The following is a 14,254-nucleotide window of genomic DNA, read 5'->3' on the forward strand; positions in this document are numbered from 1 at the left end:
TTGACATTCTCGACCGCTACTTTGGTTTGCCTGTGGACCTGGCCGCCAGACGGGGAAGCGTGGAGACGGAAATTTGGCGACGTGACACACGGCCACACGCTATCAGTGTCACTGTTTGCCATCCACACGCGCCTTTTGAGAATTCCTTGAGAAAACGACATCATAAGAAGCCAACAAACAATTACACAAAGACATCATAGAGGAATTTACTTGTGCTTACTAATTGAATTAAAGAAATGCTAAATAAATGCAAATAAATATGGATGAAAACATAACTAACCGCAGATTGAGAACGATCCAACGTCTTCGCATTACGCGTGCGATGCACTACCAATTTAGCTACCGCGGCGCCCTTTTCCAGCCACTTTCTTGGGTATTTACGTTTACTACTAGAACACTGGGATTGTTAGCCAGCGGCAACACTCACAAACCTTGGCGGCAAATTTCGTTTCTGCTGCAGGCGTCACGAGTACCTGATCTTTTAGGGTGGAGGTGAGGATATTTTTACGACCCCATAGCCGGCTGTGACCGATGGGTGCTTTTGCGTGAAATCGCCATCGGCTCCCATTCATGGTGTTCGGGACATCCATGTGGCCAGACCCACAGCTGCACGGGGTGACCGATTTTTCTTAGTGCTGGCAGGGCAGCCTACTGTCAGGCAAACATATCGTCAATAGCCGTGGCTTCGTGAGAACATTTTCGCAGCTGTCGTGGCGGCTTCTTGCAGGAGAGGTTTAGCCCGCGGGCTGATGATTAGACAAAGGGGAACTACAATGCCAATACTCGGAGTCTAACGTAGGGGAGAGAGAAATGCCACGTGTTCTTCAGTGAACCTATCCCCTTGCGTATCGCAGTTTATGTCACTGTTTTTACTAATGGTGTGTCCGTCACGAAAAGTTTGGTGCTAATAATTGCAAAGCTGTAAACCCGGCTGTTTGATTGGCTGGTTTGTGACACTTTGGTGCACCCATGGGTTTAAAATACCATGTTTTGGTTGTGTATGCAAGTGCGGAGGTTCGGGCTTGGACGGGAAAGACAGTTTGGCATTTGAATAAAGCGTCTTTTTACCGGACAACGGCTCTTCGTTTGCCCTGCTGCCGTGCACTCGAGTCATCGAGGGGCGCCGATTTCGGGCCTCGAACACCTTCCCTCCTTAATTAGCGTTGAAGCTAGCAGAGGATAAAAGAGAACATAAATTAACTATGAGTATCAGTCCAGAAGAAGGTATAGTAAAACTTCGTTAAAACGAAGTTGAAGGGGGAGTCTGCACGGCGCCGTGGCGGGTGACAGCAGTGCTATGGCGATAATAGGTCGCTGTACAGGCAGTAGTGAAATAAACAGTTTTGCGCCCCAATGTATTCAGTGGCGCGACGTCTGAGCTTTCAATTTCTGTAGCGAATGTGTGCCCCACCAGGCAGAAAGCGATTAGTTCGACTTCGAAGGTGGTGTATCTTTGGCTTGTGGAGAAAAAACTAGTTTCCATTGACAAGCCAATTTTACTTCATTAAAACAAGGCTGTATATACGTGGATATCTATATCGATTTCAAGAGATTTTTGATTTACTTCGTGATAATCATGATTTCGTTATAACCCGTTTCTTTGTAATGAGCTTTGACTGTACAACTAGACCAACCTCGCTGCCTTTCTTTGAGTAATTTTGATTTTCTTTCTCTTCTATCATAACTCAGCTTTGAATGCGACCATTTCCTCTCCCCTAACTAGCATTTTAAGTACGTGAGATCAAGCATGTCAACTTTTAATTGTAGTTATTTTCCTAGAGTAATTAAGGAATGGAGCATGCTGGTTTCACTGGTTTCTTCATGTTGAAATACATTTCCAGACAGCTGCAGATTCTCGTTTGGTCGATTTGGCGCTCTTTGGCCATACCTGACCCTTGCGCCAATAACACCACACATTCATTCATTCATTGTTTGTTCGGGTCAAGAAATGTTTCGATCTACAAAATAACACCACGCGGTGGTGTCGACGAGTGCAATTGTACTGGGATTATTACTACTATGAATATATGTGAAATAGCAGTGCCTTTATTAGTATTATTATCATTGTCTTCGTTGTTGCGCGCATGATTGTTCGTGGTACTGCAAATATTGACTCTATCTCCATTCCTGTAATGACCCTTTGGGGGTTCGCAGTATGAATAAACAAACTGTTAAGATGCGTTATAGTTCGATTGATTAGACGCTCAGATAGAAGAGCACGTAGCAAGAGGGCACAGAGCTTCGGCAACACATACACAAGGCTTCCAAGCACACGTTGTCGTCGTCTTTCTCGAAGCAGTGCCTGGTGCGCGATCTTCTCCAGCAAAATTGCCTCCCTGGAGAAGAGGAGCCGTCTCGGCGACCTACGGGCAAGATAGCACAGGTGGATCAAAGTACGGCTTGAGCCGCTGCACGTGTACGATTTCACGCCCTCGGCGGCGCTTATCGGAAGGCGGCTCAAGGGGTTCTACCAAGTAGTTCACAGGAGACGTTTGACTGACGATACCGTAGGGACCCTGGTACTTGGAAACAAGCTTTGATGAAAGTCCAGGGCTGGTAGCGGGAGCCTAAAGCCAGACTAGTGAGGCAGGGGCATAAGGTGTCAGAGAGGAGGGAATATCCCGAAGCTGCTTCTGTCGCTGCTGATCTGCCGAAGTAAATGTGCGGGCGAGCTTTCCGCACTCTTCCGCGTGTGCAGCAGCTTCGGACAGGGTAGTAGCCTCCGTTGTGTCAGAGCGATACGGAAGGATGGTGTCCATTGTACAGGAAGGCTCGCGTCCATAAAGAAGAAAGAATGGGGAAAATCCTGTAGTGGTCTGTGTGGCGGTATTATAAGCGTACGTCACGAAGAGTAGGAGTCGGTCCCAATTGGTTTGGTCATATGCGACGCACATGGCTAACATATCTCCAAGAGTGCGGTTAAAGCGCTCAGTAATGCCATTAGTTTGCGGGCGGTATGTAGTAGTAGTACGGTGAATTACGTTGCATTCCTTGAGCAGGGCCTTTATAACAACAGACACAAAGACGCGGCCTCTGTCGCTCAGCAACTCTCTGGGGTTCCATGGCGAAGCATGATGTTGCGCAGAAGGAACCCGGCAACATCGCGCGCAGATGCGTTGGGCAGAGGCGAAGTTTCCGCGTAACGCGTGAGATAGTCTATCGCCACTATCACCCAGCGGTTGCCATCTGAAGTACCCGGAAGGGGCCCATAAAGATCAACTCCGACCCGGTCAAAGGCCCGTCCTGGGCAAGGCAAGGGTTGCAGTGGAGCAGCTAAGGCATGAGGGGTATTCTTGCGGCGTTGGCATGCGAGGCAGGAGCGAACATATTGGCGGACGAATCGGTACGTCCCGCGCCAGTAATAACGAATTCGCAGGCGCGCGTACGTTTTTAGTACTCCTGCATGTGCGCATTGCGGCTCATCGTGAAACGCTGCACGTATGTTCGAACGTAGATGCCGAGGAACCACGAGTAAACATTTGCGACCGTCCGAGAGGTAGTTACGGCGGTACAGGAGCCCGTCACGAACAGCGAAGTGGTGTGCTTGGCGACGCAACGCACGTCCAGTAGAAGGCCCTGATGGATCTGACAGAAAAGCCAGCATAGCAACAATTCATGGATCCTTCTGCTGCTCCGAAAGCATATCCGTGGCGGTGAGGGAGGACTCGCGTATTCGTACTTTCTGATAATTGGGCTGGCCTGGCACTGGCGAGCGAGACAAGGCATCCGCGTCCGAATGTTTACGGCCTGAACGGTACAGCACTCGAATATCATACTCGTGGAGGCGAAGCGCCAATCGAGCGAGGCGACCTGAAGGATATTGCAAGGACGACAGCCAGCAGAGTGCATGGTGGTCCGTGGTGACGTCGAACGGGCGACCGTAGAGGTAAGGACGGAACATATTTTTGGCCCAAATGATAGCCAGGCATTCTTTCTCTGTGACGGAACAGTTTGCTTCCGCTTTCGTGAGTGTGCAGCTAGCGAAGGCAACAACGTATTCATCGAAGCCAGTCTTTCGTTGTGCAAGAACAGCGCCAATGCCGACGCCACTGGCATCCGTGTGTATTTCTGTCGGTGCGCTTGGGTCGAAATGTCGAAGTATGGGGGGTGAGGTTAGAAAACATCGCAGCGTCGTGAATGCGGCATCACAAGCTGGCGGCCAAGCCAAGAGGTCATAGTTACCCGCGAGAAGCTGCGTCAAAGGCGCTATTATGGTGGCGAAGTTGCGGATGAAACGACGGAAATAGGAGCATAATCCGATGAAGCTGCGGAGTTCTTTTGTTGTCTTTGGTCTTGGAAATTCGGCAACGGCTTGGAGTTTGGTTGGATCTGGGAGCACACCATCTTTCGAAACAACGTGGTCAAGGATGACTAGCTGCCGGGCGGCGAAGCGACACTTCTTCATGTTGAGCTAGAGTCCAGCATCGGCAAGGCAAGTGAGCACGCGTTTGAGTCGGAACAGGTGAGAAATCCGGGGAAAAGATGACAATGTCATCGAGATAACAAAGGCATGTCTGCCATTTGAGGCCCCGGAGTATGTTATCCATCATTCTTTCAAAAGTTGCCGGCGCATTACAGAGGCCAAAGGGCATCACGGTAAATTCATATAAGCCGTCACGCGTAACAAATGCCGTTTTCGGACGGTCTGCATCAGCCACCGAGACCTGCCAATAACCGGATCGTAAGTCCAAGGACGAAACGAATTCAGCGCCTTGGAGGCAGTCCAGTGCGTCCTCGATACGGGAAAGAGGATATACATCTTTCCGGGTTATCTTGTTGAGTCTTCGATAGTCCACACAAAAACGAATTGTCCTATCTTTCTTTTTGACCAGCACTACCAGAGAAGCCCAAGGACTGTGTGATGGCTGTATCACGCCGCGTCGGAGCATGTCTCCTACGTGCTCATCGATGACACGACGCTCCGTCGCGGACACACGGTATGGACGTTGGCGTAGAGGCGCGTGGCTGCCGGTGTCGATGTGATGAACGACTGTGGAGGTACGGCCTAAACATTGTTTTTGGAGGTCGAAAGAAGATCGAAATCGGTTAAGAAGGTCGACGATCTGCGTGCGCTGACTCGGAGTGAGGTTGGGATCAATAGACGGAGCAAACTCTCGGTCACATGCAGGCGGAGGCGCAGACACAGGGAGAGTCATGGCGTCAACGTGAAGAGTCGAGTCACCAGGCACATCGTAGACAAAACTCGTGTCGAATTCATCAGCAAAACCGAGGCACTCGCCATGATGTAAGCTTAATGGACACGAAAACGAATTCGAAACGTAAAGTGCACTGGAGCCCTGGCGATAGGGAAGGAGGGCAAAGGGAAGCAAGAAGGGATGACGGCGTGCAGCAAGTTGAGATGGCGTGAAAAGAACTGTGGAATAGTAGACAGCAGCACAGGAAACGGATACAAGGACGGAAGAGAAAGGAGGGATATCAGTGGCGGTGGCAACGAACACTCGAGCAGAAGGTGGAGGCAAATCTTCAGAAAGACTGCCGCAGAATGGAGTCAGGGCAAATTCTGCACGGGCACAATCAATAATAGCGTGATGAGATGAGAGGAAGTCCCATCCTAGAATGATGGCGTGAGAGCAGCGAGGAAGAACAACAAATTCAATGTGGTATAAACTGTCTTGTATGGCGACACGGACGGTACATATTCCTAAGGGCTCAATAGGATCAGCGCTTGCTGTGCGTAGCGAAATCGCAGAAAACGGCATGGCGACTTTTCGGAGCGTACGGCGAAGCTGGTCGGCAATCACGGACACTGCGGCACCCGTGTCGACAAGCGCGTGAACGGCGATACCTTCGGCAAAAGCTTCAATGGCGTTCGTTGGGAATAAACGAGGGCTTGAGCAGTTCGAAGAGGTCGCAGTTCTTGCTTCCGGAACTGCGCCTTTTAGTTTTCCTCTACAGCCGGAGGGCGGCGGACGATGGGGGACAGGGAACGTCGATGGGGAGATGGAGACCGACGAGTGTTGAAGCTTTGGGGAACAGGAGATGAAGGAGCGAAGTGCGGAACTTGTGGTGAATAGCGGGACTGGGAGTCAGGAGCATTCCCTTGAAGTCTCGCAGTATCGGGAGGATACCAACCTCGCCGGCAGCAGAACCGTGCCACGTGTCCCGCAAAGCCACACGCGAAGCAGATCGGCCGATTGTATTGGGTACGCCACGGATTGTTAACAGGGGGTCTAGGTAGCGGAGCACAGTTTGGAGCTGGGCGTAGGGGCTGCGGAGGCGCGCAGAAGCCGCTTCTGGGCACGTAGTTCGCAGCTGCAGAAGGCGAGGCGTAGAAGCCGCTTGTGGGCGTGTAATGCGCAACTTCAGGCGGAGGTCTTGGCCTGGCAACGACGGCAGCGTAAGTGAGCGGCACTGTCGCTGAAGGTGGGTGATTAGCGAGAGGTAGCGCGTCGCTGACTTCTTCATGGATGACGCGTCGCAGTTCCGGAGACAAAGAAGACTCAGACGACTGGGTAGCAGGCAGCAGTGACAGTTGGCGCGCCACTTCTTCGCTTGATTTGGTCGAGGAACGAAGAGTGGGCGTAAGCAGCACTAGAACTGTCAGTTAAAGCCGAAACCGTGTCGTCCGGACCGACAGCTCGACGCGTGGTAAGGCGTTGTTTGCGGAATTCATCGTAGCACTGGCACAGTGTAATGACCTCGTGGATCGTTTGAGAACTTTTCGCCAAGAGCATTTGAAAGGCGTCATCCTCTATGCCCGTCATGACACTCTTGATCTTTTCAGAGTCGGGCATGGCGGGATTAATGCGCCGGCAAAGGGCAACTACGTCTTCAATGTAGCTGGTGAAGTCCGGACCGACAGCTCGACCCGTGGTAAGGCGTTGTTTGCGGAATTCATCGTAGCACTGGCCCAGTGTAATGACCTCGTGGATCGTTTGAGAACTTTTCGCCAAGAGCATTTGAAAGGCGTCATCCTCTATGCCCTTCATGACATTCTTGATCTTTTCAGAGTCGGGCATGGCGGGATTAATGCGCCGGCAAAGGGCAACTACGTCTTCAATGTAGCTGGTGAAGTTTTCACCCTTTTGCTGAGCGCGACCACGCAAGCGTTTTTCTGCGCGAAGCTTGCGCACAGCAGGGTGACCGAAGACTTCTCTGAAACAATGGTTAAATGCTGTCCAGGTGGAAAGGTTGGATTCATGATTCCGGAACCAGAGATTCGCGACTCCAGAAAGATAGAAGATGACGTTAGTCAGTTTAGCTTTGTCATCCCACTTGTTTTGCGAACTCACGCGATCGTATGACGAGAGCCAATCCTCCACGTCATGGTGGTTGTTGCCGCTGAAGACCGGAGGATTTCGTTGGCGTAGAGCACCGGAGCAAACGACAAGCGATGCCATGGGAGGATCGAGCAGCGCAGCGTCCCGAGGCATAGCAGAAACGGTAGGGAGCGTCCGGCTGCGGAGTTGCGTGTTTGGAAAGGGCGCCGCACGTCCACCAAATGTTAAGATGCGTTATAGTTCGATTGATTAGACGCTCAGATAGCAGAGCACGTAGCGAGAGGACACAGAGCTTCGGCAACACAGACACAAGGCTTCCAACTACACGTTGTCGTCGTCTTTCTCCAAGCAGTGCCTGCTGCGCGTTCTTCTCCAGTACAAAACAAAGAAACAAAGAAAGTATCAAAGTTGGCATGCCAGGCTGCGGCACGAACCTTTTCAGCCGCAGTTATGGCCATGCGTTGATAGGAAACACCATACCGCTTCCATCGCTCGAATTTGAGACTGTAATAGTTACAAGACTGCCTCGGACTGCGTTCTTGTTTTCCAACTATTGCTAGTCATGTTATATCTTATTCTAGAACTTCTCTGTGTAAGTTTTTGGGTGTATACAGTAAAAAATTAAATAAATGTGTTTATAAGTAACATATAAAGACTGAGTTGACCTGGGTCCACCACTTCACTTCATAATTTAGTGCAGGAATGTTCGGGCGTGATATGTCTGCAAATCAATATATTATGCAGCACTGTGTATATAACACATTTATTGTCCCAGTAACTAATTTTAGAGCAAACATTGCTGTTCCGAACGTACGCATTCCAGATAATTTCGTTTTAGTATGGTTATTATTCCACCAATGCTATCTCATCTGGTACGGCTCTTTGGCACTTTCAAGCTTTTTTTCAAGTTCACCAACCAATAACTTCAATTGGCGCAACACCTAATTTCAATTTGCAGTAAAAAGGTGTGCGGCCTCGCAAAAAGGGCACGGACGGAGATAAGACGACAAGGATGAGCGCTGAACTTCCAACAACAAGATTGTGAATTGTTCAGGAATATATACGTGCTGTCCTAGTCATGGGCTATCATCTGCACATGCGTAAGTATGCTAGCTTTATGTCTGAGAGCGAGATGGAGGCCATGCTCCCACATCCCTCCCGAAACCTATAAATTGGTTCAGATTCTGCGATTTCCTGTGTCACACGCGTTTTACTTTTCTTGATAAAGGAAGTGTTTTCAAGGCCGGGTGAACACTCTTTGCCAGTCACCCAATGACTTCCCAGAAAACCTTCAAAATTGTTTCCTTCACGCGCATTTTTTAACGCTGCTTGCGTGCTCCCTCAACGTATAGTTCACACATCTCCCAGTTTGACCAACGTGCACGTATCCTCATCTCAAAGGAATTTCATAGACTGCACGTTCAGCGCATTCGACAAAAGACCGCCTATGCTCTGTGTCGCAGTAACGCTGCTGGATTGCCGCCGAGTCAGCCAACCTGCGAATATTGGACCGGTTGGGCGGGTCAGAGAACAAGAATTTGAGGGGGTAACATTGGGTCACCTTTTAAAGCGAAAGCTTTACTAACCTCGTCGAGCTGAGTTTCACCCTCGCTGCGAATTAGACCTTCACTTGACTGCAGCTGCGCCCTAGCCTTCGCAACGCATCACGTGACTGGCCGCGCCGAACTCCGGCGCCGCCGCGCACGCTAGTCGCCCGTGACCACAGGACTCACCGCGCGCCTGACTTAATTACTTAACCGTGACGAAGGTCAGGTGCAAGTAGGACAAGCTTCGCTTACCCCCATTTTCCGGTAGGTAAAAGATTGGTTATTTTTTTGACAAGGCCCTTCGCCACCGAGACGAGGAGGTGCTGAGTATACCCGGCGCTCGGCAGTCAGAGAACTCATAGTCCGGTCTACCTTTTCGACGTGTAGCACACTTTCTACAAGAACAGTCCTTCCGCAGTGTTCCGGCGGAAAAAGAGGCGTTTTCCCTGTTGTAATCTTTATATGAAAATTGCCGGAGGTCATATCCTCTGTGTTCATTTCGCGCTCTAAGGTTTCTCTGAAAAACTAAAGTCTCGCGCAATGAAACTGTGTGACCGGTTAAACCTTTCTGAACTTGTAAAAGCGATCAATAAGAGCAAGAACACTTTTTAAAGATGTCTTTCTTTTTTAGTGCGACAACGTATAAGGCTGGTGTACCCCGAAGGACGATTGTCTCTACATTTATTCCGGCTGGCGGACGATGCCGCCAAGGCTCAAGATCTGGCCGCCGCCTGAGGAAGGGAGGCTCCGGTGTGGCAAGTCCAATGACCCCCCGCCTCCCTTGGTCCCAGCAAGGACTTTGAATTACGTTTTCTCTTTTTCTTTTTCGCTCTCTCTCTCTGAATTGGGAACATGGCAGCACTTTGCTGCTCTTTTCTGTAATGAAATCATAAGGTTTTTTCTCCAGACCAGCCTTTCATTGTGAGCAACTCTAACTATGTCTTAGGATTTGTCAACACTAATACTGACAAGAGTTATCAGGTTTTCTCTATTGGCATCAAAGATCTTTTTATTCTTTACTCCATAAGCTGATTCTTGAATGTGTTAAGCATTCTCTCGACAAATGTATTTCCATTCCTTCCCAAATGTACCTGCAAGTTTGCGGTTATTTAGAACTCTTAATGTTTTATTTACGGTCAAAGTACAACCAGTACCGAGGGAAAAAAACACTTCCAAAGCAGGGGGTATGCAGTGTGTCGAGCATCGCCCCAGCCCTTAGTGACCTAGTACTTGCTTATTTCGATCGTCTCATACACAACTTGCTCACGGACAAGAATTTTCTCTAAATTGTTCCGCTTTATCGATGATTTTTGGGTTCTTTTAAATTGTACAGCGCAAGCCATTGAATGCGAAAGCAGGAAGGGGTTGGCTATGGCCAAAAATGTAATGAGCCCGCTTGACCTTATGTACGAACTCCCCGTAAATGGCAAAATTAGATTTTTAGACATTCGGTTCCGGTTTAAATGTGTTGCTGTCTGCTAATGCTATGAAAGGTGCACAAATAAACGACTTCTGCCTTTCAAGCTCATGGTGCGTTTTCAGTGGGCTTGGCGGCACGCAAGCGATGGAACCAACTAGCGGCTCTCGTCTTTCGCCCTGCAGTTCTTCTGCCTGGCGTTTCTTCAAGCCCTAGGCGTGTGCTCCGGACAGCTGATCTCCAGTCTCCTGCCACAAGCCGTGCCGCTTCGGAAACAGTGAGCTGCACCCTGTATGAAGCAAGCTGTTCCTGGCCTGCGGCTGGTTGCGCACCTCGTTCTGCGCAGCTGAGCCATCCTACGAAGGACGCGCGCGTGCCTGGCCGTGCTTGCATGGAATGCCCCGAGATGAAGCACCGCTCGTGATTTATCTGCGTTTTCACGCCGGGATAAATTGCCACAACGACATTACCAACGTTTCAGTAGGCTTCGCAGCACGCAGGCGATAGGACCAACTAAGGGTTCTCATCTTTTCGCCCTGCAAGTAACTAATTACCATTCTCTTTACGCCAAATGTTCTTCTTACCGAGCTCTTCTCGTGCTGCGGAGCCCGTGGTGGGCTTGTTGCATGGCTTCTGACTGCGCAGGCATATTGCCATAGTTAATTTTGTTGGCAGGCGTTATTGAAACAAATCCTGGTCCTCCCTCCCTGTGTGATGAATTGGTTAGCCCTCTACAGCACTTGCAACACAGACAATCAGATCCTCAGCTAGTTGAAATCAGTTCAGTCCACATTAGATGATCATGAAAAAGCTTCATTGACCTAAAAATAAGACTAAATAAGATTGAACATGACTGAGTTTTTTTAGCGGCAATGAATACTGACATTACGTGGATCGAATCCACCACAAAGGCTTGCGTGGCTCAAGTATCGGCACTGACTGTCCGTGTCGACGACGCACAAAACAGGCAGCGCCGCAACAACCTCGTTTTCTATGGATTTAAAGACGCTCAGCATGAATCATGGAGTGAACCAGAAAAACTAATCTCCCAACTCTGTAAAAAAAAGAAGCTTAGGTATAGACATACAGACACCGGACGTTGAACGGGCACATAGGCTAGGCACCCATCCAGTAAACACGACGCGGCGTATTATGGCCAGATTCAGCAATTCCAAAAACAGGGATCCCGTTCAGTGCCTGTCTGGGCAGCTTATAGACACTGATCACGCATTCGCCAAGGGCTTTTCACCCAGTGTTCGTGCAGCTTGCAAACAGCTAATTGAATTCGGAAAGGCTCGTGACATGAAGTTCAAACTTCGGTTTGACAAACTGAAAAACTATGTGTTCGACACCAATTCTAACACAGTCACAGGACATACTTTGTAGCCATCAATTTTGACAACTTCAAAAAACCCTTCGATATTGTCACGTGTCTTCAAAGAGGACTCGCGACGTTTAATGCAGACAGCTGGCTCCCGAAAAACATGGCAGTTGGACCTAGCTATCGAGCGGGAGTGGGTAGCATGCGCGCTTGTTCCTTCATGTTCTTCTTGCCTCTTCTCTTGCATGCGCCCACTACTGCAGGTGGCATTTTCCCCCTCCCTTGAAAAGAGAATCGGCTCGATGGTGAAGAAGGGGTGTAAGAAAAAGAGGGGCAAAGAAACAAGGCAGACGCTCGCGCAAAGAAACACAGTCACAGCGACAGGAAAGCCACAATATGTGTGGCTTTATCTATTCTGTATAGTAACATACGCAGCGTTATTCCAAAGAAAGAGTCTTTGTGTGATCTCGTCGCCTCGAGTTTGTGCAGCAAAGTTCCTCCACCAATGGAAATATGGTTCAGCTCGTCATTTTCCGATTCCTAAATCTTGCCACAGTTAAACTTTGATATTTCTTGTAAATACCGAAACAATTCCCGCGGAGGCGGTGCTCTTATCACTACCAATCATCGACTGCACTGGACACTAGTCTAATCATCCCCATTAGAATTGATTTGGCTATGTTGCAACACATCGATACCGCGTACTCTGATTGGAGTCTCTTATCGCCCACCGAACGCTAACGCAACTTTCGTATATGACTTTTATGACGCTTTCAACACGCTAGCTAAGATACACTTAAACGTTCCAGTTCTGCTTTTCGGTGATTTCAATTTTCCCTCGATTGACTGGTGCGGTCTTACGTCCACATTATAACAAAATAACATCGCTTCCCATATTTTCAACATGTGTTTAACTTTAGGTTTATATCAGCTCATCACCCGCCAACAAGCACTACCGATCATTCCTCAAATGTTGACCTTATTTTAACCTCCCAGCACATGTGTATCTCCGTAGATACACATGTGCGAGGTCTCAGTGACCACAGTTACCCATACATTTTCCTGTAATTTACTAAAAAGTAAGAAAGTAAAAAAAAAATACACTTTACGACCGAGGCGACTACTCCAGCATTATAAATGAATTATCAACCTTCTACGACCATCTCGCCTCGATGTATCAGTCCCGCTCAACCGAATCGAACTGGCTCCTTTTTAAAGCAGAGATGCAATGATTAATTAGACTTTACATTCCTACAATTACAGTAAGCGCGTGTGCAATCACCTTGGTTTAATACGAAGTTAAAGCGCCTAAATAATAAGAAAGAATGCCTCTTCCGACCTAATAAACATACCAATTCCCAATTCACTTGGGACCGATACCACTGGGATGCTATAAATTAAGACACACTAGCATTAAAAAAGCGAAACTTCTACTCTAATACGTTACTTTCCATGCTGAAAAAGAACCCTAAGACCTCTTGCATATGTATTTGTCCCACTGAATCTGACAATATACGCATCAGTTGCTCTGATGGTTCTCCTATACCCGATTCCCTAGTACGTAATGTATTGAATAATAGGCTTTGCTCTGTATTCACCCTCGAACCTATTCAATATATTCTTCATGGCCCCGCTTACAATTGCCCTGAGATGGCAGACATAATATATAACAACAGTGGTATCACTCCATAAAAAAAATCATCAGTTGGGGTTGATGGCATAAGTGCTAAAGTTTTAAATGACACAAAACACATATGCCGTTTATTGTTATCACTCATGTTTCAGTAGTCACTAACAACCGGTTTGGTTGCACAAGACTGACGCATTGGTCGAGTCATTCCTGTATTTGAGAAAGGCAACAAATCTTCCCTAACTAATTATAGCCCACTTTCAACCCCTTGCATCTGCTACAAAATCACGGAACACGTTATTTAGTCGATCGTAGCTGATTTTTTATCATCTGTTAACTTCTTTCGTCCTAATCAACATGGTTTCCGCAAAGGTCGTTCTTCTGACACACAGCTAGCAGTTTTCATGCATGACTTGCATTCTTATATTGACCAGAACATTCCTGTTTACGCCTTGTTTTCGGATTAGGAAAAAGCTTTTGATGAGGTCCCTCATTAGCGTTTAATAGTAAAACTTTCGAATCTTAAACTACATCCATCACTATTAGTATGGATAAGGGCATTCTTAACTAACCACCAACAATTTGTTTTCACGAGCTCACATTCATCGCCGATGTCTTCCTTCCTTTCAGGCGTACCCCAAGGAACTGTCCTTTGTCCACTTCTCTTCCTGATCTATATTAACGACCCTCCTTGTAAGATATCGTCTGAAATCCACCTCTTCGCCGGTGATTGTGTCATATATCGCCCAACAACTAATCCCGACGATGTCTCCAGCTTACAATAGAATTTTAAGAAAGTATTAACTTGGGGAGCTATAACGTAAAACTATTCCAAATTTTCCTATTCCAATTCTGTAGTCAACCCAACGCGTTTAGCCAAAAACATTTTTGGACCATCCCCACATCACCTGTCTGTCACGCGACGTCACGAAAACCGCGATAGCTGCCCATATGATATGACGTGCACACACAGATTATGCATGATTTGACCGAAAAAAGAAAGATGGTTATTTCTGATTCGACGCTTTTTTGCCATTAACCCCCGGCTATTGGTCAAAAGTTTACGGGCTGCACCCACTTCACCTGCCGGTCACGCGA

This window comes from Dermacentor andersoni, chromosome 5 (assembly GCF_023375885.2).
Source record: "Dermacentor andersoni chromosome 5, qqDerAnde1_hic_scaffold, whole genome shotgun sequence".
Classification (NCBI taxonomy): domain Eukaryota; kingdom Metazoa; phylum Arthropoda; class Arachnida; order Ixodida; family Ixodidae; genus Dermacentor; species Dermacentor andersoni.